The sequence below is a fragment of the Mastigoproctus giganteus genome, chromosome 4, assembly GCF_048544385.1.
Source record: "Mastigoproctus giganteus isolate SK-2022 chromosome 4, ASM4854438v1, whole genome shotgun sequence".
Classification (NCBI taxonomy): Eukaryota; Metazoa; Arthropoda; class Arachnida; order Uropygi; family Thelyphonidae; genus Mastigoproctus; species Mastigoproctus giganteus.
Genome location: NC_143578.1, coordinates 181,327,533 through 181,354,479, shown reverse-complemented (window position 1 = coordinate 181,354,479; position 26,947 = coordinate 181,327,533). Strand labels below are relative to the sequence as shown.

General features: G+C 39.5%; 1 protein-coding gene across 1 annotated transcript in view; it reads left to right on the top strand.

The window, feature by feature from the left end:
- The window catches only part of Ephrin (ephrin), a 392,439-nt gene that overhangs the window by 266,654 nt on the left and 98,838 nt on the right, over positions 1 to 26,947 (top strand). The window lies entirely within an intron of this gene.

Below are 26,947 nucleotides of genomic sequence, written 5' to 3'. Positions count from 1 at the left end.
TTTTTCGATTGGTTCCAATGTGTTAAGCTAATAATTACCGGAAGTTGAAAGCGGGATCCTTCAAAGGCGTCTTTTATTGAGCATGCGTGTGTTTATTTGGTCGGTCTATATTTCAATTCCGATAAAATAATGAACAGTAATACCACTAATGGCTTTCCACTGTCTTCTGTTTTCTTTCTAAACGACCAACAGTAAATTTCTTACTTGATGGTAGCAAGTTTTGACTAGGATCGGAAATTAGCAACCGAGATATATCATCTAAGACCATTTTCTACCACATTTGTAAACACTGCATCACCATTATTACCGAATCGCGTGCTTACCGGCAGAGAATAACGCACTTTGGAGTTGAGTGACGTCATGGCTAGGTTGTAATGGTTCTCGAAAATAGTGGGGAGATAGCGCATATTTCTTTTATTTTTACAGAGTTCAGTTGTGTGTGATGTTTCTTATTTTGAGGAGTTAGTTACTATTTAGGAAAGTACTGATAAAAAATACATAATAACGAGCTATTTTTCAGTATGAAATATTAACGTGTGTTCGTCCACTGTGTATACGTAGATGGCGGTAAATCTACCAGAAAAACATCACACCGAGTGGAGAATTATGCAAAAATATACAGAATTATTGATAACATTTTAGAGAATTCTGGAGAACTTGGGAAGCATTTAAATTGATTCTCTGCTCAATAGACAAAATTAGAATTAGATCAGGTTTTGATTTAAATATTGATTTGTTGAGAAAGGGATCGACTCGGGATGAGGAGGTGAATATGTATTTAATACCGCCGGAAAAGTGTGTTCCAGCTTTTCCGTCTCCATGTTTAATTCAGTGATTTACTGGACTTTGCGAAAATGGGGTTCTTTAACACTTTCTTGAGAGTTACTCTTGTGAGATGTAGCAGTTAGTAGGAACTTAAAATTTTGCCTGAAAGTTAAAATGAATGAATAAATTGGATGCAATAATTTGCTTATGTCGTTAAGTAAATGCCAAATTGGAGAAAGTCATAGAAAACGGCAATAAATTAGGTTTCTGGGTTCAAACTTGGTGCACGCACTCTGTGGTCAGATTTCTTGTTTTCAGAGATTCAAAGTTCAGAGAGAAAAAGAGAGTACGCTTCGTCCAAGACTAAAGTGACCAGATGTCCCGGATTATGCGGGACAGTACTGGATTTCAGTCGTTTGTCCCGCATTGCAAGTTATCCCGGAATGGACATGTAGCCTCCATACCTAATGGCAAACCTAAGCAAATCATTTACATTATGTTTGCCGGGAACCAATGGTACAACGGAAAGAGGGTTTTTTTTTTTTTTTTTTTTTTTTTTTCGATAGTAAATAAGCTGTGGACGTCAAAAAAAAAAAAAAAACAGCTGACTTAGAAACGTTGAAAGCAATACTACAAGTTAAGTGCAATTTTGCTAAGAAATAGCAAATACGGAATTATTGAGAAAAATCCACGCATTTTTTTTTTTTTTTAATAGAAGTTTGATATTTCATTTTATAAGTTTAGTTCAAAGAAGTGAATGTATTTTGTATGTGAATATTTTTTATATATATAAAAAATTAATGTGTATATTATTTTGGGGGTCAACCCCCCCCCCCCCCCCCCAATAGATGTCGCACATTGGAATGTTAAGGATCTGGTCACTTTACCGAAGACCGACTTTCACCATTTGGTGGTGGGGGGAATGAAGCCATTAAAGTTCCTTTTCCAATATGGTGTGGAAGAACGTTGCTCCTACTCAGTGTTAAAGTGTTGGTCCTACCCAGTTAAAGTACTAAATGAGCATGACGTAGCCAAGTGATCAGCTTCGGTATAGTAGTACATGTATTTAAATTGACCATCCTTCTAGCCGATGTGACTGCCAAGTACGGTATGATTTTATATTCTGTATCTTGTAAATTCCTTGGGCGCTATGTGATTATCCGGGATTATAAACAGAAAATATGTTTAATTTGATTTATAATTGAAAATGCAATAAAAGAAACAGGTTGGAATGTACACTGCCCTAATAAAGGTCATGGGACACCTCCGCTGATTGCAGTGTGACTAGGAAATATGCAAATATTCCGATTATGTATCACCCAGTGTTACACATTATAATCTAAAACTAGCCTCTTATGTACGAGACTTATATGCGATTAAAACTTTTAGGAAGAACAAGTACTTAATTTTCTCAAAGAAAAATGACATTATCGTTCAGTTATAACCCCCAAAAATCAGTGAACTCTGTACTGCGTCTTTTTGGGTTATTTTAATTATTTTGCAATTTTCAATGTACGGTGGATTCCAGAGATTTCTGGAATCGGTTGCAAGGCTAAGCACAAGAAATGTGGTGAACTTGGATATGGATTATATTCGAGCAGAATTGCTTCATTTTCGGAGGTTTTTTCCCCCTCAATTATCATAAATTTTTTTTTTCAACTGTTTTTAAATTTCATATGTTCTGTTTCTCTTGGACCAGAATTCTCCATTTCATTTTTAAGGCTTGTAACACATACTGAATATCGAAAGAATTGAATCCGTTCTTGCAGCGGATTTTTTATTATTATTATTATTATTCAAGTCACTCGTTATTTTATCACAAACATGCACGTTATATTTTCTTTCTCGTTTCTATCTCGCATGATCTCCTTTTTTGAGAATAAACTGACGAAACAACCATTACAGCTGACATTTTAGTTTATTTTCCTTTCTCTGGGATATTCTTTGTGATCTTGTGTCCCCTTGAATAAGTCCCTTTACTCTCAAGTTCCGTCTGGGTTTCTTCCCCGGGAGAGAGAGTGGAGTAGAGTAGGTCTGACTTGTCAAACCAGTCGATGAGGCCACTGCCCGCCCACTGACTTCATGTTTTAGCTGGCTCCAGAAGTGCGAAAGGCCCAGCACGAAGGGCTAAATGTCAAGTAATTAGTGAGCTCGCGCCATGGACGCTAGCAGCTTTGCGTGCTTGTCTTTATCTCGTCTGCCTTGCGTCCCTTCCTCGTTATGGGTAGCCCCGGTTCACGTGGAGGGCTGTAGGATGTGATTGGATGAGTACTATCTGCGACTACCAACACCTCTGCATTCCGTTAAGACAGGACGCTGTTGGGAGCGTTCTAGGCTTGCTAACCACAGGTAACTCTAAAAAGCGAAGGGAAGGGGAGAACACGAGCGTCCCTCGGGGCCTCTTCCTCCCCTCCAGAGTGTCGGCGATCCTTCTATATCTCTTCCTCTTTCTTCTTCCTCCCTCACTTTCATCTGCGAAATCCCGCACATATATAAAGACATAAATGGAGGACTTTATCCGTAGATAAGAATGATGGCCGAGGATGAAAACCAAAGATTTTTGCACGCAGGCCTTCACTTGGTAGCGAAAAACGAAAGATCACAGTGCAAACTTTTTCAAAAAAAAAAAAATAAATAAAAATAACACGCTAATACCTTCAGTCGCAGCAACTCCAATTACATACCCAGAGTAAAAGTGCCACCTGTCGGCGAAACTAAGAACCGCAGTCGTTTTCCCAACTGTGGAAGACATTATCAGCCATCTAGAGAAAGTCAAGCACCCTGCTCAACTCAGTTAGCACAGATCGCTACTTTCAATGGCGAAATTTATTAATTTTTATGGTAAAACACCGACCTGAGTTTAAAGTTAAGTTTTCTGTTTAATGACCAAGTAATAAAATTTCAGTTTCACAACGAGTGAGTTTGAATTTCAAATTAGAGAAATTCACGTGTTAAGTTCCATTAAAGAAGATGGCGACTGCACCGGACGGGAATGATGCGATGCTAATTTTGAACGCTTTAATTATATATTTTACTGTTTGCTCCTAGGCCAGCGTGGTATCTCTATGACCCAACTCTCCCATCCTTTTTCCCCCGAAGTACTTTTCAAGCCTCTCTTACCCACTGTACTAATGCTGACAAATCACTTTTCAAAATGGTTCGGTTCCGTAATGCTTCGCTGTGCCCCAAGTATTAAAACGATTAGTTCGTTTCCGCTATTTTCTTGATTTTCTCTTTAGATGTCAGTAATGTTCATTTCCATGCAAAGTACGTCATTACCGAACTAAGTCCGTTAAGCTGCTAGCCCAAATACTCTTACGTTATTCCAAGTAATTGGATATAATGGCATCCTAATGGACTACCAATAACAGAACATAAAGTGGCAGGGAAGGGAAAGGAGAGAGAAAAGGGTCTTGATATAAAGATGGGGCGTAATTTTCTTAAAGCGGACCACCAGGATTTAATGTGGTAACTCTGTCATGACGCGGACTTATAATAATTACGTGCGTTCGTCCACGTTGCCACCTGCCTCGAGCTCGTACTAGGACAAGAGTGAAATATGCGAGCTTCATTGTACTTGATTTCATTTTTGTCAGTCTCGCCGATGTCTGTTTTACGCAGCGGCATTAAATGTATGGCATTACACGTGATGCCTCCAAGCAGGCATTAGCACGACACTAAAATGCGAAGGCTTTATTGTTAATTTCATTTTCTGTGTCAGTTTTGATGCTTCCGTGTAAGCCTAATAAATCACATTAAGTCTACAAAGAAAGCGCAGGATTGGGGATTTAGAAACGGGCAAGCGGCACTTTTAAGCTGACGTTATTTTTGGAACTTGTTAGAATATATTAACATTATTGCGAGAAACAATTTAAAATTATCTCTACGCAAAGCTCTTCAGATTGGGGAGGGAATATTTCGTTTTATTTTTCATATATCCCAACAGCCTGAAGTTACACATTAATTCTTCACCCCTTGCGTTGACTGAGGTGGCTACTTTAAAAATTCTGAATGCAATTTATACAGAAATTTCAAGGGAAACGGTCCGATTTCATCAGTAACCAATAAAAATTTAATATAAGTAGGAGTTGAACGATGGACTACCATTCTTACTTAGATTCTACAATTCTCTGTACTAAGAATCAGAATTTTATAATTCCCTATGCGATGACAGAAATCCATCAGCCACGTTAGATTCCATCTTAGATTTCCTGTAGATGGGGGGATGGGAGTTAAATTATTCTCCCCCTTTCCCGGATTACGTTCACCACCTCCACAAAGGAAACCGCACGTTCCGGTAGTTTCAAGAAGGGCTTTCCGCACCATTTCTCAGAGTAGGTATGGGAATGTCATGACCCGAGTACCACTAGTGATATATGGCCATCAGACCAAAGTCCTTAATGTGGTCGCTTACAGTCTGTTCTCTCTTTTCAGTGGTTTAGTTCATGTCGTATTTGATTTTTCAGAACAGTTTCTCTCCTCCAGTTAGCTCCGGATATTCTTCAATGCTATATTACCATTCCAGTGATTCGTTGATCATAAGATATTTGTCATGAAGAAATAGTGTTTTCATTGACTTTTTTTTTTTTTTTTTTTTTTTTTGTGATCGTAGCAGCTTAGTGCGTACCCATGTGACTATAAATTAACTTGAACTACTTACGGATTTTGTAGCTGAGTTTCTCAGAATATGTCTTTACTTTCTGAAATCAATGAACATTTCGGTTTTTAACCATTCATATAAGGGTATGAATAGAAAAGATAAGTCAATCTTAACTAGAATTCAAAACGTAATGCTTGTATTCTTGATAAAATTAGTTCTAAACTCCTCTGACTTCGTGGTCATAATGGAGTGTAAACAACTTTCTCTCTTTCTTCTGTATTTTAATATAACTTAAGTACTCAAATTTCCTGTAATTTTTCTCTTACGCAGATTTCACCTTCGATTTTGCAGATTTTTAGTTTTAGTTAAGCTTTTAGTGGTCCGCCATTATTAACAAAATCATTTTCAGTGTAGTAAATTAATCGAAAATATTGGATAAAGTTATATTCTATTTCGGATTATAATTCTTATTATAGTAACAAAACCTACATTAAAATATGGAAATCAGGATTCTCGAAGTGTTCTAAAAAAAAAAAAAAAAAGTTTCTCAAATAAACAAAAAATAATGTTTTAGGTCGCGTAAGGATTTTACAAAAATGGGCATTCTTTTGTGTATCTGTATAAGCATGGTCATCTCTCCCTCCCTCTCTCTCTCTTTCTACATTAGAGGAGGCCAACAGCAGATAACCCAATTATCGAAACACATGTGCTTCTAACACTGTAATTTGCGTTCAAAATCCTCTGTAAACCAGCGGGGTAGCGAAGTGGGTGAGTGAGCGGGTGGAAGGGATGGAATAATACCACTCTTTGCAGCCAACTATTTAATGAGAAAAGCGTCTTGAATACAAATGACCAAGGGAGTCTGTATTTTTCGTCCAGCATCCGCACCCAAATATCCCTCACTCCCTCTTTTTCCTATCCGGCGACCTCAGTTTGTTGACCTCATTGTCTAACTTGATTTGTACATCGGGGGGGGGGGGGAGGCTCCACCTCCATAAGAGCAAAATCGTGAATTGGTTCCACAAAGACTTTGAACACATGAATAACTGAATAGGAGAAGTGGGTCAGTTGTCAGAACTAGGAATATTTAAAGTGCGAATTATTTGTGGACTGAATTTCATATTAGTATTGCCAGACGCTTATTCTGGTTAATTTACGTGTTCACTGCCCTCTTCCTGAGGTGAGAAATTACACAGGTACAGTATTTCCCACTCCATCTTTGAATATAAACAAAAATTAATCATTTCTGTTAAGTTAGTCGTAGACTGGAGTGCCACCTGTTTTCATAGAACTTTTAGTGAGACCCCGAAGCGTTTTGCGAAAATAACTACATTGTTAAAAATTAATTACCGCTATTTACTGTACGCGTCAGTGCGCTAACTGCGGTTTCAGCCTTGTCACGCATCATACATAAGTTTCAGTGTTTGTGAGATAGTGCCCTTCGCGCTGTCATATTCAGACGGAAATTGCAATGAGTGCTATGCATGTTGGATGAAACAATATACAGCAACTAACGTTGGAGTTTACACATGAAAGAGTCAATTTAGGAAGATTTCGCTCATATGCAGCGTTAGAGACTGTTCCGATTCATGAAATGTAGTCAACGCCCTCCGTTAGCAGCGAATTCCATGGTTCCGTGAATGGCGCGATATGAGGTCACCGTGTCAAAATGTACACTGTTCTGTGTCGATCGAGATGAGAAGGCCAACCTTAACCAGTTGTTATAATCAACGCTGTGTACACATACTGGATAGTGTTCGGGTCACGTGGGATGTATCAAGAATGACTGTCTCGTTTACCTCCCTCATCTGGGATTCATAGCAGCGATGGTAATGCCTGATTCTATAGATAGGCTTGCGTCTGCTTTAGCGCTCCTCTCAGCAAACTGCTCCGATTTCCAACTCTCAAGGCGCCCCCTAGTGTGCAATGCAACAGGCGACTCGCTTTGTTCCTGTGTTTCTTCTAGAAAGCAACGCGATGGTAGATGAGGTCCGGTGAAACTCCATTTGTTTTAAGAATTGTTCCAATAGTTTTCCTTCGGAGAAACGTCTCAAAGCCTTCTATACACATTAAGGCTTAACCAGCAAAACCTTTATAGCTCTCCGGGGATTCCGATACGCTGTAACTGCCATCTAGTGAATAATAGGAGGATAAAGCAATTTGTTTTGTTGCTGTGTGCGTAATAACACCTGTAGCAGTTTTTTTATTGTTGTTATTAGAAGTTAGAAACATTCGGTCTGATAAATGAACTAGAAGTATGGGCTTGGCAGCTCGCAGAAAATGAAATTATTGCCAGCGGGAAGCAGAGCTGTAGGGAAGTCGCGGTAAAATAAAGTATGGACATTTCAAATTAATATTCTCAAGTAAATAGTGTCCAGATATGCTCTACTCACCCGAACAAATTCCATTTATCAGTTTAATAAATTTTGCTATTTTGTTGCTAAATATAATTATGCATTCTCTAACTATTTGCCGAACAAAAATAACTGTACATTTGCAGCGAACACTGAATACAAACTTTGCTTAACGTGCAATGTTCCCAGTGGATCTAAAACTATAGTATCATTTTTAACCTTATACTCATCGGAAATACCCACTTCCTGGACGTCGAGGAACATTTATTCTCAGAAGACTCTTTTAACGGCGAAGTGTTGGACTTTACGCAAACTATCAAAAAGAAGGGGGCCACGCCTTTTTGAGAAAATAATCGCACCCAGTCATGCTAGTATGGACTCCTGTTGTGAATTTCACACATTTCATATTGCGTTGTCATTATGTCTGACATAGTGCTTAGGAGTGGGAGGGATGAGCGAGAGAAGTTGGGATGAATGTGGCCCACGCCCGGCTGCCTTCTCTCGACATCTTAGATCTCGCTCTTTCTCTCTCTTATTCTAGCATTCATTGAATAGTTGACACTGCCATTTGCTATTATAAGCTTGATTTGTACACGGTGTGCCCCGCCCAAAACTATCACCAGAACCTTGGAGAGAACAAATATCTGGCACACTACTGCCACCTGGATCGGGTTCTAAACTTCATTTGCTTAACCTATGGCATACCTTCTCTGTCTCCCTCCAATAAATAGCCAAACTGTACGAAAGCGTGCTCCGTAATTAGCGGTCGGCCGATGCATTTCGCGACTCCACCCGTAAGCGGGTTGGTACTGGAAAAGGTGTGAATTAAACGTGGTAATGGACCCTGTCTGTCGGTCGAGAAACGCGCCAGAGAACGCCAGAGGGCAACCATACTAACCGGTTTTTTTTCTCCCCTTTCCTCTTTCTTCTTCATACTTTCAGACGGCTGCCATTTTGGGCCTCTTACTCGCTCTTATTTATTTACCACAGTTTCCGAGGTGGTAGTGATTTATCGTAATTATTATGATCAAACGGAAATACCGGACTTGCACGTGCATTTTGAATATCCCCCCCGTCATCCGAAACGGGTACTCAACTAGGATGAGACAAGCATAACATGAGATGCACATCGACAGAGAGACACACACACCATTGGAGACCTCGTCTATAAACCGGATCTTCCACAGCACAGGAAGAGTCCATGTTATAAGGGAAACGGAGGGGCGAATTTTAAGCTTCTTTCTCTACCTTGAATTATATCCCCTTAGGTTTCCCCTCTTGTGTAAATGTTCACAGCGAAGTAGATTCTTGCATCTCATAAGTTGACCGTAAATAATCCATATCTGCTGCTGTTAGAAAAAGAGGATAAAAGGATGAAGGGCAGGGTGAAGAGCAGGGATAGATACCTACTAGAAAAGAGGAGATTTAGCTATGTGGCTCTTCGCCGGGACTGCTTTGGCGTCCTGCTGCGTGACAGATGTGCCAGTTGATGGGGTCACATGCAGCGTTTGCACCCTACTGTCCCACTGGACTTGTAGTGATTGTTTAGAACAACTGTGTATTCGGCTTTAGTCAGTAGAAAGACCACCAACGCTATCGATGGTGGCGATAAGGGAACTTACATATCTCTCGTGCCAACTACCTACAAGGGTTTGTCGATCAGATCTAAGGTGATTTCCCACTGATAAGTGGCTTCTTTTTGTGTTCGCATATTTAGCCTTGCCAACTCAATAATGCGCTTCTGTATAAAACATCTAGAGCTAGTCAGTCTTGGATCTATTTGATAGATGCGATGTGAAATGAACTCCCAAGTGTGCTTTGCTCCTGTCTAGTTATAGCATCCTTTGGAACACTACAAAGCTCATTCAAGTTATGCTGATGACTGATGCCACCCAATTTTCCTCCAAAAATGATCATAATCACGGTTTCTTGTGCCTGGATTCCATACCGTCCTGTTAATGTGGACTCTTGGCTTGTTTTCGAGTCCCACAACTTTTTTTTGAAATTTAAAATATATTTTTTTTTCACTGCTCGGAGAGATAAGAAGGGAAAGCTAAAGTTTAAAAATTCACTGAGGAAGAGGTAGAAATATTAAAATACTTTTGGCAGAACTTGTATTATTATTCGTCCATTTGAGACTGATCACTATAATAGTAAGAACCGCTATTATTAACAATAATAATAGCATATATCCTGGTGTCGCCCTTTCTCAAAAGAGTGGAACAGTTCCCATTTAAAGATGAATGATTAGATACTGTTTCATCTGCTGATTACAAATAAAAGAAAAGGTGGTAGTTCCAATACATTTCAATAGATGGCAGTCGTTACCAAGACGCCTGTTCGTCGTCATCACAGAATGGAAGCGGCGGCAACTATTTTTTTTATTACTCTTCATGAGTCCCAATTAAAATGTTCTGATCACCATTTTCTAATAGGAGTTAAAATAGTTCTCTGTATTTTTGTAAAACGTAACCGTGAAATCATTTCTTTACGCAAACAGACTTCATTATGCAATTGTAGTATCTTTTAATTCGAGAAATCCTGTGATTGTACAGCATAAAGCATACTCGATACGATTGCCCACGAATTCGCTAGTTTTTTACCCTCTGACGATTGAAGTTCGCAAATTCACGTTTATTTAAACATATGAAACATATGCGCCACTGTCGCAGCCTCACCAAAACCAGCTCTATGCCATGTTGGGAGAAAAAAAAAGTTCCTGGAAGATTGCCTTGTTTTCTTTGACCAAGGACCCGTTAATGTCCTTAGTTGTCGCCCGAGGGCGCTCTCACTCTGCCAGCCACTGTTACCAAGGGTAAAGAGGCCACTTCGACATTAATCGTCGATCCCCACCAAGTACTTGGAGTTTCGAAGCACGTGCAGTTCTTGCTGGCTCGATTAACAAGAACGACGTTTGCCCTCCAGTTATTGGGGGATGTAGCTCCGCCAAATTACCGGAGCCTAAGACAACAACCGCGGTACAGAGGAGGTCCATCTTTCCCGCTCACGGTTCTGACACCGCGGTAGAACCTCGCTGCCGCAGTTGCATGCCCTTTGGGTGGGGCGTCGTGTCTGCGCGTGCTATTGCAGCCTCACGCTCTTCGCGGTGCGTGCTTTGCAATATTTATGGTATAAAGCAATATTAATTGTATAATGTTCATTTGGTGTTGGCTCGTCAGGGGATGGGGGACGAAGATGGTGGAATGAGTACCCAACGCAAGTCACGTTTGACAGTAAAACTGGGGTACTCAGACCACATGGAGTTCCTCGATTGATATTATCATCACTAATAGTGTTTTAAAGTAACCCATCCAAAGTGTGGCCACGACATGTGACACTGCAACTCGGACGTCGTATATGGCTGCCAGTGCAATCAGAAAGATTCGCACATTCCATGGGGAACGCAAGTGGGATTGAGCATTAAGAATCTGTCAATCCTTTGCAATGCACTTTTGTCCCAAGCAAGAAAAACGCTCATGGGCATTTGTTTTTTTTTTCCCCCTCCACTAGACTGCTGGTGCAGGGGGAAAAAACAAAACAATAACACAACTTATGTCCCTACGTCTTGAAAGCAGTGTAAAATTCCTTCTTCAGGACTAATGAAACTCAACGTATATAGTCTAAAAAACACACACAGATACACTAATACTGGTAAGATGTCCTCTCCCGAAACAGCTGCAGAGTAATTAATCATGTTGAAAAATGCGAAGTGATCATGCAAGTGACTAACTTCGAGCTTTCGGGACAGCATTTTTGTTCCTTCTCTGGTCAATTATCAAAACTATCAAAATATTTATAGTTTTGTCTACTCAATCCCAGCATTTTACAGAATACTTTGCATTTTTTCCCCCCGCTTAAGTTTTACAAAAATCATATCTGTGATTACACAAACGTAAGGTTAAAAATCCGTCTCGTATTTCCCCCGAAGAATGTTTTCTAGTAAGCCACTACTGTTCTTAGATTTCCGTTGCTCCACTTATCATTTGCTATTCCCATAATAGCAATAGATGATCCCTGAATGGGAGGGTAGTGGGAGATAGAAGATTGGTACGGCCCTAGTCCATCTTTCCATTCTCACGGTGATAGCCGGGTGTCAATGTTTGTGCTTCTATATATACCCCCTATCAATCATTCGTGGAAAATAGTTCCAGGGAAGCAGAGAATACGGGGGGGGGTGTTGATGCTGACAATGGAGGTGGTGGAGATGAACTGTTACTCTATAGATATACGCCATTGGACCCACAAAGCAATAGCAGCATTTCCACCAGCTCGTGGAGCACTTTCTGTCGGCCATTACTTACATCTATTATCATTCTGACGGACCATTAATTGGTGTCTCGAGGGACCCAGAGTTCGTATACGGCGCGCGACCGACTAAGAAGAGATAACCCATATGGCCAGGTCCACAGTTGATAATGGAAAAGTTATCGGATCCGACTCCCCCCCGACAAGCGCGCGCACATGGATACACACACAAACAATTATAGGCTAGCCTTCATCGTCTCTGTAGGTGGAGCAGGTGCAGACTGCTGAGTAATTTTCCCAAACGTTAAATTGTGTAAAAATTATGCACAGCTCCTTTACAGGATCGGGAAATACTAAGGGCAAAGTATAGGGGAGAAAGAGGGTCGGAAAGTGAATAAACCAGAATGGAATAATTAAACTTTGGACGCGGTTTTCTTTCTTTTTTTTCTTTTCTTTTCTTTTCCTTTCTTTTTTTTTTTTTTTTTTTTTTTTTCTTTCTCTGTTCCATCGTCTCTACTCTACCTTATCTCGAGTGTAATTTAGCGGTATAGTGTGCGTCTAGGGGTTTAAGTTTCCTTGCAGTGCTTCATTAAGATAAACCTCAATGGCAGTCTTGAGAATTGCTACGAAAGAAAAGGAGAAGAGAGTGGAGGGTGGGTAGAAAAATTCTACAAACAAGTAAATGAGAGAGGGGAAAAAAAAAGAAGCCAACGTAATATGCTTTCACTGTTGAAAGTGGCTATTTTTCTGGGTATTTACATCTTGTTTTCCGTTATTCGTTTCCAGTTCAGTATAAAAACAAGCAATACTGGCGAAAGCAGAGCAACTTTATTAAACCGTGTGACATCGCAGATGCATTATGCAGGAGTTGGTGTGTACTTTTTCTTTATGCTTATGTTTCAGAAGTGAAGTGGTGCGATTGAATCACAAAAACTAAGAGTATAAAAATACAGAAAGCCAATTAGCCCTGTCAAATCTCTGATATCTGGAACTGCTGCTGAACACCTTCTCTAACTTCTCTTTAATAAGGGAAAATGGCCTCAAGAAATTTGTCTTTTTATTCCCAGTAGAAACTGCAGGAATAACTTTATCGATTTCATAAGTTCTTCACGTATAGGGTGTAAATACCTAGTATTGGAGGGCCCAGATAAGACCCGTTTGATAGATGTCCTTTAATATCTCTAAATATACCAGCCCGAAAATTTTTAGGTACAAGGGCCCCTGCACGAAAATGAATATATTAATCAGCATATTTTCATTTCCGACTTTAAGAGACCACATTTAACGGGCGAGAATGTTTGACTGGCATGAGGGTACTCAGGAGAGAGGAAAACCAGAAACTCATGAGACGGTAGCCGACAACAAGCGTTCTATTTTGCTTATGGATGCACTCACTATGAGATCTTTAAGTGCTCATAAGGAGCCCGATTCTGTAGATACACCAGTATCTCAAATCCGGCTTCTTAGTTCTGACTCTGAATAACATGGATAACTTTATCCATGCACCACCGTAAATTATCTTCTACTTCTACCGGTAGCAACATACTTGCCTATAGGTGTAAATATTGCACCTGTTAGGCGCACACCTCGTTAGTCAGCACCGTATAGGCTTAATACACCTGTAAAGCAACTGAACAATTCATCTAATCTCACATAATTCCCATAATGTGCATAAATCTATAAGAATTACTCTTAATATATATACTATCTACTTTATTAAGTATACCTACCTAATAATGAGTAAACCCCCTTCCCCTCATTTAGTCCTCAACAGCCTAGATTCATCATGGCATGACCTCAACGAAGTGATGAAAGCATGTTACAGAGGTGCTGGTCCATGTTGACTCAATTGCTTTTCACAGTTGCAAATTAGATGGTTGGAGATGTCTGCTCTGAAGAGCTCGTTCCATCTCAACCTACAGGTTTTCAGTGAGATTGACATCTGGTATCCTTGAAAGCCATCGGAGTAAGCTGAATTTACTCTCATATTCCTGAAATCAGTTATGTACAATTCTGCCTTTATGACACAGTGCATTCCATGTTGGAAGAGTCCATTCTTTGATGGATACACTGAGGCCATAAAGGGATGCGCCTGGTTGTAACAATTTACAGATAATCTGTGGCATTCAAATTAATCCTCACAGGGGCCGAGTGTGCATAGGGAAAACACTCCCTACACCATTATGCTTCCGCCACCACCAGCTTGCATTGTTGACACCTGGAATGATGGACCCATAGACTCATGCTGTGTTTGCCTTGTTTTGGTCCTCCCATCGCCGTAAAACAGCAGGTCTGGGATTCCTCAGCCAAGGCATTTTCCAACTCCTCCACGTTCTAGTGTTGGTGTTACTGAGTCTATTATAATCGTTTTTATGCTGACAGGACGCCGTCATCGGCTGCGATACTCCATCCATGACAAGATACGAGCTGTGCGTTCTGAAATGCCTTTTCGGTTGCTACTGTTATACTAGGTTGTTATTTGATTGATTGTAGCCTTTCTGTTATCCTGCACAAGTGTTATCAGCCGTTCGTTGGCTTCACCCGTCAACGAGCTGTTGCCGACCACAGGATTGCCGTTGGCTGAATGTTATTTGGTTACAGAACCAATCTCGATACATCCGAGACACAGTTGTTCGTGAAAATTCCAGTGTGGTTGTATTTCCGGAGTACTGACGCTGACTATCAGTTGTGAACTGTCATGAACACGTTCAAAGTCACTTAAATCTATTAGTTTCATTTTTGCACTGAATTGCACATATACAGTATACTTACACCAATGAGCCAAAACATTATGACCAGAGAGTCGTTATGCAAATCAAAGCAACTGCAGGTGAACTACGGCGGGTGCGCGGGTCGGGACACGGTACAAAAAACACCTGATACTGAGCTCTGTTAATCAGTGTTACTCTTGTTCTTCAGATGGGAAAGGCAGCGGACTTAAGCGAGTTTGACAAAGGCCAAATTATAATGACCAGACCACTGGGTCAGAGCATATCCGAACCGGCATGGGTGGTGGGATGCTCACGGTCAGCCGTGGTTAGTACCTACTGAAAGTGGTCCGAGGAGGGAGAACCCGCGAAGGAACCGCCGGCGAGGTATCGGAAGACCACGGCTTAGCAATGCTGGAAGGCTTTCCCGGATGGTACGTGGCAACAGAAGGGCGACCTTCTGTTGCGGCGCAACTCGATATATTATATAGTATCTACTTTATTAAGTATACCTACCTAATAATGAGTAAACCCCCTTCCCCTCATTTAGTCCTTAATAGCCTAGATTCATCATGGCATGACCTCAGCGAAGTGATGAAAGCATGTTACAGAGGTGCTGGTCCATGTTGACTCAATTGCTTTTCACAGTTGCAAATTGGATGGTTGGAGATGTCTGCTCGTTGTGTAATGTGTCACAACACACACAGTACATCGAACCCTGCTGAAAACAGGGCTGCATAGCCGCAGGCCGCTTCGAATGCCCATGATAACCACGGGTCATTGGCGACAGCGCCTACAATGGGCACGTGAGCATCGAAACTGGACTTTGAGTGATTCGAAGAAGGTAGTCTAGTCAGATGAATCACGTTTCCTGTTGCACCATGTGGATAGCCGGGTAAGTGTGCGTCATTTACCTGGGAAAGTGATGGCGCCTGGATGCACCGTGGGACGAAAACAAGCTGGCGGTGTCATGCTTTGGGCGATGTTCTGCTGGTATACCCTGGGTCCAGTCATCCATGTATCGGGCACTCTGATGTCTACCACCTACCAAAACAGATCGGGGAAACCCCTGGTGCCGTTAGACACTTTATCTAAACATCATTGCTGACCAAGTGGCAACGGTCTTCCCGTCTGGCGGTGCCGTCTTTCAACACCACCCGGATTGTTCGAGACTGGTTCGCGGAACATGAGGAAGACTTCCAGGTATTGCTCTGGCTTCCAAATTCCCCAGACATCAATCCCATCGAGCATCTGTGGTTTGTGTTGGAACAGCAACTCCGATCTGCGGCGTCTCAACCACGGACCTTACAGGCGTTAAAGGATCTGCTGGCTACATGTTGGTACCAGATACCACAAGGCACATTTAGAAATCTTGTAGCGTCCATGCCTCGCTGGGTGCCAGCTATTTTGGCTGCACGTGGAGGGCCAACATCATATTAGGTAGGTGGTCATAATGTTTTGGCTCATCGGTATATCTGCCCACCTCGTTTATATCGCATGCATATATAGTTGTCATTCCACAGTTGACATCAGAGGATCTGTTGGCACATCTGTACCATGAATTTTTTTTTTCCTGTAGGTAATTTCCTTACAGAATTTTTAGAAGGAAGTTTAACTTATTAAACGCATGGATTGTGTTTATCAGAAACGTTCGAGTAAGTAGTCCTCACTCCCCACGGGGTAAGATTGAAGTTGAAGGACAAGGCGAACCTAGATCTGGCAATTGGTTTCCCTGTCACCCTATTCATTGACCTCATTAGCCAAAACTTTGATATTCTTTCCTCTATCTCTCTTTTCAATTAAATAAAAATATGATAATTGAAACTATTCATCCACTTCATTAGTCAGCATTCCAGGATTATGAAACGTTGATCATAGTTACTGCAACACATCATTGATAAACGTGGAGGATACAGCAGACATGTTGTGGCATAAGGTTCCTAACACTGATCAGTATAGTTGCAGTGTTAATTTGTATTTCTAAATAATATTTTATTGTCTTCAGATGAATAAAAAGTCACCCGGGATATTTTTTGTACACAGAAAGCGCAATGTATATTGGGCTTGTTTTACACTGCATAAATCTTTAGAGAAAGCAGTCGTCGTGGTAACTAAACCTAACAAAACATCAAGTCGAAGGCACGTGTCGGTGACTGCTATGATATAATAATAATATATATATAGATAGCGTGTTTTTTTATATACTGTACTGCTAGAATTCGTATGTACATAAGGTAATTTAAAAAACTATATTTCTACTTTAGTTATCATCGTTGAATATCTTATATAATGAGCTTTATCTGTGTATCCATCAATTGCAAGAACGAACGGGAAAGGGACAGACGCAGTATGAAGTTTGTGGAAAATTTTAATTCGTGCAATCTCATAAATAATAGAAATAAAATACGAAAAATGCCAAAATATTTCAAAAGAACATTTTGAAAGCTGTAAGTTAGTTGTGGAAATGATAACACAGTTGTCAAAATGTTAAAAAGACGAATAACAAAAGCTAAACCCACAGAAGTGGAGGGGTGTCATCATTTGCTTTGGCTCCTTTAAGAGTATTTAAAACTGCGAATGTGAATTGTAACGACAATCTAATATTAATGAAATTGTCTGTACACTTCAACATCAGAATTCAGTTTTTAGATGTTGCAGTGGGAGATAAGTTAGTGGACTTGAAAGGGAAGAAATAAATATGCACGACGGACGACAGCAATGTTTGACCGTGTGGCTAAAAACGCTAGGGGAGGTACCCAAAGAGGAACAGTTAATCATCTCCATCGGTGAGTCCACATCTAACTATTAATCATTTCCTCATAAGTGTGCCGAGCACTTGGATGAGCCATTGGGTGGGCGGATGGACGACCTCCAACGTTTTCAGTTGGGAATTGAAAAAAGAAAAAAGGGCGGTGGAAAATTTAGAGAAGGAAGATTTCAGATGAAAGGGTGTGTGTGCGTGTAAGACACTGACTGTTTTTTTTTTTTTTTTTTTAAATGAGTGAAAAATTGAAAGTGACTGACTAAGAGAAATAGAAAGAGCAGACAGTTGATAAGAAAGGCTCGTGTACTTTAATTATTTTTAATAAGAAGCAGTTTGAAATACTGTGGTTTCTTCCCTTATTGATGGAATATATTTCTGGTGTGCGAATTTCTATCATATGCAATTTAGCCTATGCCTTTGAATGCAAATTTAGACCCGAGGAATACATTACGCTTAACTAACTTAACCCCTGTATTAATGAAATAAAACTCATAAATATAGAAAACTCAGTAGTAACTGGCACTGTGAAGAAAATGTGGATAGCACTTTATTTTCTTGGATTACATTCGGTTTCGTATTTATATTCTATGATGAAGAGGAACTTCGTTAACATAATCACTAAGTTGCATCAAATAATCTCGTACTTCAGCAAGAGCATCCGAAAATTTTCCGTTCAGTACCAGAGAAAGAAGTTAGGGTGAAGGCCCTTTTGTTATTCCCTCTTTCTTTTTGGAACTGCCCGTGATAAACACTCCCTCCTCTCATCTATCTCTTAGGGTGTGGTCTACGTGCTGGGTCTGTCTCGCAACTCAAATTCCGGCACCTACGTCTTTTTCACCCCGAGGGCCATCTAACAGCTGGTGAACTTGGTAGAAAGATCCGTGCCTGCCACTAGATGTCGCGGGAAGCAGTAAAGATCTGTGATTTTTCTTCTGGCGAATTATATGGTGGGACATTGATGTTTAATTGCGTCTCTTTCAGCTATTTTCTGACAGCCTTCTAGCGTTCGTTCACAGCCGAAAAACACGTAACGGGCGATGGTAACGCCATTAGACGGCCTAAAAGTGAGTTTTATGACTAGGGGTTGATCTTTTTTAACTTTAATGGTGTCCTTGGACTAATGACAAAGAGATTTATGTTATGTCACTAATGCGAACCACAGATACACAATAGAACCGATAGCGTCCGTAACATTAGCCAATTAAAGACGAAAAAAGAAAGAAAAAAAAGTACAGCGTAGGTTAGGAACTTGATCAGCAATAAAACTAGAAAATATTGAAGCCAGAAGATTATAGCCAAGAGACTATAAAGGTCTAGAATTCCCGATGAGGTCAGTTTGAAATATGCTTACGTATTATATAACTGGCAATGCCTACACAAGCATTTGTTTCGAGAACAGTAAGAAAAACAAATGTTGCTATAGCAACGGTCTTCGGTTGTATGGCTTTAGAATACGAGAAACAATTGATAAACTGACTTAATAACCGAAGCAATATCTTTTAAAAGAATTCAAAATCCATTAAAGGATACTGTGATAAGACTCAACTGCTTTTCATAAGGCAAACGAAGTGAAACGGAAGCAGTAGCATAGATCTTAACACAATGATCATTAGAGAGATAGATCGGAACTAGAAAAACGTTTCGAATCTCACGGGAAATAATGTATTTTCTACGGTTTCGTAATTACTGAATGGGGAGAGGGAAGATAGCGAGCTGGGGGGGAGGGGGTATGAGACAAATGTATGCACCAAATACGTTTTTTTTTTTTTTTTTTTTTGTCATAATTATACAGTCCTGTGAAATTCATGAAATGATCACGGGAAATAAGTTTAAAAAGTCTGGGGGAAATGATTAAAGATTTTTAAACTGTGTAGGATATATGGAACAGGAAATGTACACTAATTAACAAAACTCATTATAAATACAAAATGTATCATTTAGTAATGTTATAAATTTCGAGAAATTAAGAATATCCTTTATATATCAGTTTATTACCAATCTGCGATCGAAAGTTCGATTATATGTAAAATAGTCTTCCATATCAGTTTTAGACGGAGTTATTATTTTTCTTTTCCCAATACATATAATGATATAATATGGATATGATACTGTATAATTCAATTTTAAGTTGAATACTTCAAACCATTTTCTTAGCACATGACAAACATCATTTTTTCTTCCTGGCAAGGAGGTTTGAGAGAAGCGCTCGTAAATTTTTGAAGAGAATCTTTTAAGAAATTCTCAATGAGGAGAAAAGTCCCAGGAGGCCCATGAATCGTGGACATAAACGAGAACTTAATAAATATTACGTAGGAGTAATCAGAGTATTTGTGTGCCAAATCTTATTACCCTATTTTGTTAAGTGCAATGTATTTAAAAAGGAGACCAAAGTTATTTTTATGCGATGCATATTTAACTCAGAACCGATGGGAACCAAAGATTTTCACTGAGAAGACCTTTATTTATGGTTAAAGAGAAGTTTAAAATTTTAGATATTTTCTTTTGAATAAGAACTAATCGATATCGTTTTCAATCACAATAAACAGTTAAGAATTAAAAAGTTTGGGATGCACAAAAATAAATATTCTTACAAATGATCATATGATTATCTCTTAAATATTCAGTAAAAACTTGATTGCGTTGATAGTAGCATGAACTGCAGGATCAGAAATTTTATTTTAAGGAAAATGCAGATGTGCTGGATACTTTTGAATCTAGGGAGAGGCCTAAAGCGAAATATTCATTTAATTGACAGTGGAAGTCAGGCACCAGCAGTGGTATTTGCTGACCTTGCATCTGCTCTTTACCATGTTATTGGCCATCTGCCCCATCTCACATTACAGGGCTGTCAAACAACATGGATCGTATGCAACTCAAGTGTCGTGGACTTTTACAAGTTATAGTGATACTTGAAAACAGTGATGCTTGTCCCTCATTAAGAGGGACAAGCATCACAAATTTTGTGAAATTCTGTAAATTACATGCATCTGCTTTGCAAAGGTCGATACTCTAAAACGGTTCGTTTAGTTAGGCTATCTTATGGAGATTAGTCTTCCTCAATTACATAACCCTTCCCGCTGACCGGACTTGGAGTGGTGGGAATTATGTGTATTAAGTCTGCAAATTGCGTGTGTTCACGGGTTAGTTAGCAAAACTCGAAATGAACTCTAGTGAAAATACGAGGACTATCAGATTAATGAACTACATTTACAGAAATCCAATCTTGCCTTTTCCATCTCTGACCAAATTACACATAAATTAGCTGACCAAATTACACATAACGTTTCTTCGGAAGATAAAATAACTTTAAAGTGTAATAAGAAACGTACAGTATTTATTACAAAAATACAAGATTTGTCCTTAAAAATTGTTTCATGAAAGCTGTTGTTATATTGAGGAACTTCTCGAGGGATCAAATGATCTTGTGTGAATAAGTAATCTAAAAATGAACTACTGCTGTACCTTTGTGATTAGCTGCAGTTTCGGGCAGGCAGGCATAGAGTAAAGATCATTCACCTCTTCCGTGTCGATAAATGTTTGCATTAAGATAACAGAATATTATTGTAGTTGATGTTTTACTTGCTTTTTCCTGTATAAATTCAACGTGCAGCCTGAATACCCATAGCAATCTATGCATGTTTTCAATCCCCCCCCCTCTCTCTCTGTCTTTGCATCATATACCTGATGTTCCTTACTTAATGAGGGATTTTTTATTTTCGATTTCTCATTAAAAATGTATTCTATACCCGGCAGATGGCGTTTGATCGCTTTCCTACTTCTGATAAAAGTACATCTCAGATGCACGTGTGTTATCACTTAATCTTATACGCGGGCTAATTATATCAGCTCGTGCAGTTCTCTTGGTCAACTGTCGGGTCATTTCCATCGATGTCCTCTCGGTTGTATTCCTACGGATTATGACACCAGGGGGTATTGTAGACAATTCTCACAACTTTCCGGCTGCTATAGTGATTAATTGCGCGTCCCGTCCCAAACTTCAGTAGGACATCGACGTAAAGCAGTGCCCCCAAGCGCTATAGAACAAAACAAAACATAATCTAGCCTGTTAAAGAAGCACAAGGTCCAGCTACAGCAATACGCTAGTTATAAGAGGGAAGCAGTAGGTCTTTGCTGTTTGGTTCATCCATCATCGGTGTCACATGACTGACGCGGACACTGAATGGGTGTCCCGTCATCGATCACCTCAACGCGAAGAACTTAGGGGGTTAAGAAGTGAAAGGGGGAGTCGGTTAAAACAGTTTGAAAGGAAAATAATCGTTTGTCGTTCAACTGCTGCATCCAAACAGTTCGATGCCTACACAGGCCGAGAGATCCGGTTTACGACGTCAGAGAATTTCGAAGGGAGTAGGGAGAGAGAGGAATTAAGAGAGGAGGGAATAAATGTTTGCTCCCGGATGGAGCGAATGGAAGAGGGGATGAAAATTTATCTTGATTAGGAAAACTCCCAGAATCAACTCCCCCCCCCTCTCCCTTCATATCTCCACTCACAATTTGTTGTGTTGTTGAGGTTAACTAGTTGGTGACCTTTACAACCTTCCGTACATGACACGTCGAGAGAACAGGCCCTCGTGAGCGTCTGGCATGAACGTGGGAGGGAAGCTTCCACTTCAAATAGCTTAACATGCGTGAAATTTGTTGAGGTATAATCTCGCCACCAGTGTCTGTTGTGATGGGCAACACCCGCCTTGTATTGAAAAGAGCAGACGTGCTAAATACCACGCCTTGTATTTTTATGCAGGTGGAATAAAAGGAAATATTTAGCGTAGTGAATGCTTCTGAAACAAACTGATTGCAGTAAGCTGATTCGATCAGAAACTTCTCTCCTTGCCGTTACTTATTTGTTACTGTAAATTCTAAATATGTGGCGCTACTGCTCAGTAACTGTTCATAAGCCATCCAAAAGAAAGCAGACCGAAATTCCCCATCTGAAGATGTATCCATTTGTCAACCTCTACCATAATCCCCAATAATACCTCTCCCATCCATTACAAATGATAGCGAGATTGCCGATTTGATTAACATTAAAACTTTTATCAGTACTTGGTGGAGTGCGTGACGTCACCAAGGCAACATAATAATCAAACGTTTGAGTGGCAGTTAAAAATGCATCTAGGTTATCGCTCGAATTTTGTGCGCTGTAGCGAAAATAACAGTAATATCCAGGTTTAAGTTGTACTAATAAAACAAAGATAGCACTTATCTCTCAGGAACCTATTATTCTTTCCAATTCAACGTATAGAAAAGAAGACATCCATTAGGAATAGTAGTAATGGAGGGAATTCCGTCAATAATTCCATTTTATAGCAGTTGGTGCAGTATTTTTTTTTAAACCCTTATTTTACTACAAAAGACTCAGGGAGAAATTGGCAAGGACAGAAATATCATAAACTAAAAAAAACAAATGATGGTTGCTGAGCAATCGAGAACAGAACTACTTTTTTAAAAAAATGGCGTCACTTTGATTGCACGTGCTCGTTGCTAATGGATGGTTCTTACTGTCACAATAGAGTAAACAGATATCTTTTTTTAAAAATATGTAATGTTCTTTTACAACTTTCTTGTCCTCACTGTTCATTCCTGACTTGCGTGCTTTCTTTTTCTTTTATTTCATTACTTTTCAATTATCGTCAGTACCGTCTGTTTTTGTACTTTCGCTTCCCTTTTGTCGAAAAACTTAAGCGTCATTAATTTGGTCACATCTTATTTGGAACGAATTTTCTGATAACGATAGATTTGTTTGTGTAAATTAACGATGTCCCACGGGTTGCAGTTGAAACGTTGTCGCCTTGTTAATTTTTTCTTCTCACAGTTGGCAGATATGTTTCAAAGAGTGTAGTGCTCCGTCTAGAGAAAGTAAATATAAATAAATAATTAAAAAAGGGCGGGGCAGGTTTAGAAAAAAACCAACTGTTCAAGTATTAACGGAGACGATATTCTTAAGAACAACTCCCAAAGGAACTAAAGTGATATTTTGATTAAGCCCAGATTGTACAGGCGCCGTCTGTTGGCGCCTTTTTTATTGTCGTACAGCTGTTTAATCATTTTAAATGAAAACTGCTTCAAATTATGTTTCGCTTTTTCTCTTTTCGACCTTGCTCTTCCCTTAACCGTGAAACTTATGACCTGAGAGTCTCTACTTCACAGTGTGATAAGAATGATGGCCATTCGCAACTCTAGTTGTGTTCGCGCGAAAACCATCGTCTTCTTCGCCACCATAAAATACTCATTTTACAAGTCCTTAGGCCAACATTACCTCTGACTGCTTCTCTTCCTAGTGCGCCATCCACTTTTCTAGTTGATTGTACTTGCTTCTCGTTAGGCCTAACGATAATGTGTGGCAAGGACAATATAGACCATGGCAAAGTGCATTCTTACCTGCGAGCTCTCAGTGCTTTTCTTCTCCAAGGTGAATATGCTGTGGGGTTAAAACGAAGGAGGTAATATGAGGGAAAAAAACTATTGCCCAGTCGTAAACGAGTAGCAGAGATATTGGAAGGCTGTTTCACGATCTGCACTCTTAATGGATTGAAGTGATGTTTCTTTCCACGACCACCACCATACTGACAACACTTGCCGTTGTTTAACAATGACGGGAATTGAATTAATGTGATTCAAGTGGTGCTATCTGTGCACTTAATTGCTTTATTTACATTTTTCCCTCATTATATTTTTTTCATTCTTTCTTTGCGCTTTTCACTACATTTACTGAACCCCCCCCCCCCACCTTTTGGTTCCACTAATGACACTCGTTCAGTTATAATCTATATATTTAGCCGATTTGGTTGTTCATTTATCATTTTATGTGTATCGATTTAGAAGCGTCGGTGATTTTATCTCTACTATCACTGCGAAACGTAAACATTGCTGTGATTCTTCTGTTTGTTTTCCACGCTTAAGAGCACACTTTGTTCTATCTTTGCGGATACTTACTTGAACAAGAGGAAACCGAATACAGGGAGTTTTAGTGCAGATAAGCTTAGGTATCACAGGACCAGGTTCGTGTCACAGTATTTTCTGATGTGTAAGTGCTGTGGCTATTTCTTAAATGTTCCATTCCAAGATCCCTCTTCTTTTTTTTTTCTATATTGAGGGTTGTCTTTTCTATAGAATTTTGTTCTTTTGGAAGTTTCCCGAGGTTTACTTTTATAACTTGGAGGCATCCTTAAATTTGTTTCTTTGGGATGCATTGTAGGGCAGAAACTGTCAGGCCGGTTTTGCGTTATTTTGAAATGTCGCTCGATTCCTCAGCCTAACTTCTCGAAAACATCCTTATCCACTTTCGTGGTGTTTAGACGGTAAACCTAAAGTTTAATATGCATCTTAACTGTCTCATTTATTTGTGAGCGACATGGTAGGTTTTTTTTTTTTACATTTCTATATACAAATAGGAGTAAAATAAAGTGAAGCAAAAATGATACCTGTGTATACCTGTGCTGACACTAGATGGCAGCACATGTATACACATATCATGATATTGAAACATTTTTAAGCATTTTCGATCGTGTTGGAATATAAACTAAGCATTTTTGTTTGGTTTATATTCCGGCACGACCGCATAAGTCAGGGTAGTTTAAGCTGATCATTTGATAAGTATACAATGGTCACGTGAGTTCGAACCATGGTCAACACAAATGCAGGTGCTACTTCACTCTGGCGCATTATTGCCCGAGTTGCTAATGCGCCAATAAAATCTAAACCAAACTGCACTCCCGTGCTAATCAACGATGTTGCTAAAATCATTTATCACCTAAAAAATTTATTGATTTTGATGGCATTGCAATTGAAAGTTATGAATGATTGTAGGTGTCCTCCAGAACGTATGAAATTAATTTTCTGTTAGGTGCTAATATGAACAAAAATTATTTCAAACTCAAAAACCACTGTGGATAAATCTTCCTGCACTGAAGAGAGAAGGAATAACAGTACTGTTGATAATAGTAATACAAGTAGCTTGACAAACACTGACAAATAATAATTGTTAGTGTTAGTCCTGTTAAATGCCAAATCAGTGAAAGTACATGATTCTACGATTGCGTTCCCCCCTTCCCCCCATTAAATGACGATGTACAGTTATGGGAAGAATAAAAAATCGAAACGTTTAATTTGGAGATCAGGTCAATTCCGATTTAAAATGAACTGAATAATGTAATTATGATTGAGATGCGAAAAAATAATAATTGGAAAACAAAGCGTTATGTTGTGAGGGATAAATATTTAAAAAAATCATTGGCGTTTTGACGGACTTTTATTAGTACGCCTGCAACTTATATTATCGCCATCTTTATCTCATCAAGGTGAAATACGGAACCGATTGTAATTCAAGTACTGTACCTTAAGCAACCCACATATTCACTGCAGAAAAACAACAGGCAGCTCAAAGTAACTTCATTCGCTAGACCTTCTCTTCAATAGCGTGATCCTGAGCTGCCTGCTGTTTTTATCTCCAATTTAGAGGGGGGAAGAGATGTATTGTATGTTTTCTCAAATAAGTCGTTAATGTTAGCTTTGTGTGCATGCTTATTTGAAAGCTGTTGTTGTTGTTGTTGTTATTTGGTTTTTAGGAGCATTAGCAACTAAGGCCATATTGCTCCGGGATATGCGGTGGTCATTCCCTGAATGACCTTTCCGCATCCTCCGTATTTGGTGGTGACGGGCTCGAACCTCGGTCTAATCAAGAAGCGTGTGCTACTCACTACTGCTCCTTCCCACCTGGCTACGGAGCAGCTATTTGAAAGCATTCTTGTCTGAAGAATTGTGTGAAAAATTTTGAAGCCACGTATACTTAGTACAAGCCTATATTAACTCCTCCGTCTGTGCAGTTACATAATTGACGAATAGAATTTAATCTTCAGAAACTATTCAACAACAACAACAAAAAAAAAAAAAAAAAAAAAACCGAAGTAACTGCATAACAAATTCATTAGAAAAGAAAAAGGGGGGGGGGGGGAGGCAAGGAAAAGGAACAGGATTATAGCCTTCTATTTCGAAATGCGGTTAATTTTACCAGAAAAAATTTTTAAAATTTTTAGTGATGCTCAAACATTACACACAATTTAACCACGCCTCTACGTAATCTGCAGTTTCTTTCAGATAGATTTCTGACGGGACGTAAAATACTGCACAAAATTATCCCAGCAAGGTATCAAACAGTACCTTTAATTCATTACTTAAAACGTTCCATCCTAGACCACGAGGATCAACCACTTTTTCCATATAGCGTTTGTTACACACGATCTGTCTATTGCCAGGTGGGTAAAGTGCCTGCCTGGCAACCCAAAGATTGCAGGTTCGAATCCCGGCTTGGGTCAGAGTAAAATGCAAAAACTTTGGGAGGTGCATTATGGCCACGGAAGCCGATGCGCCAACAACTAACAAAAAATCTCTATTGCATTTGTGCCCGGTGCTATAATGTTAATTAGCGTTTTTTTAAACCTTCAGAAACAAAGTACACTAAATAACTATACTTTCGTCTCCGAATATATTGTCCTTT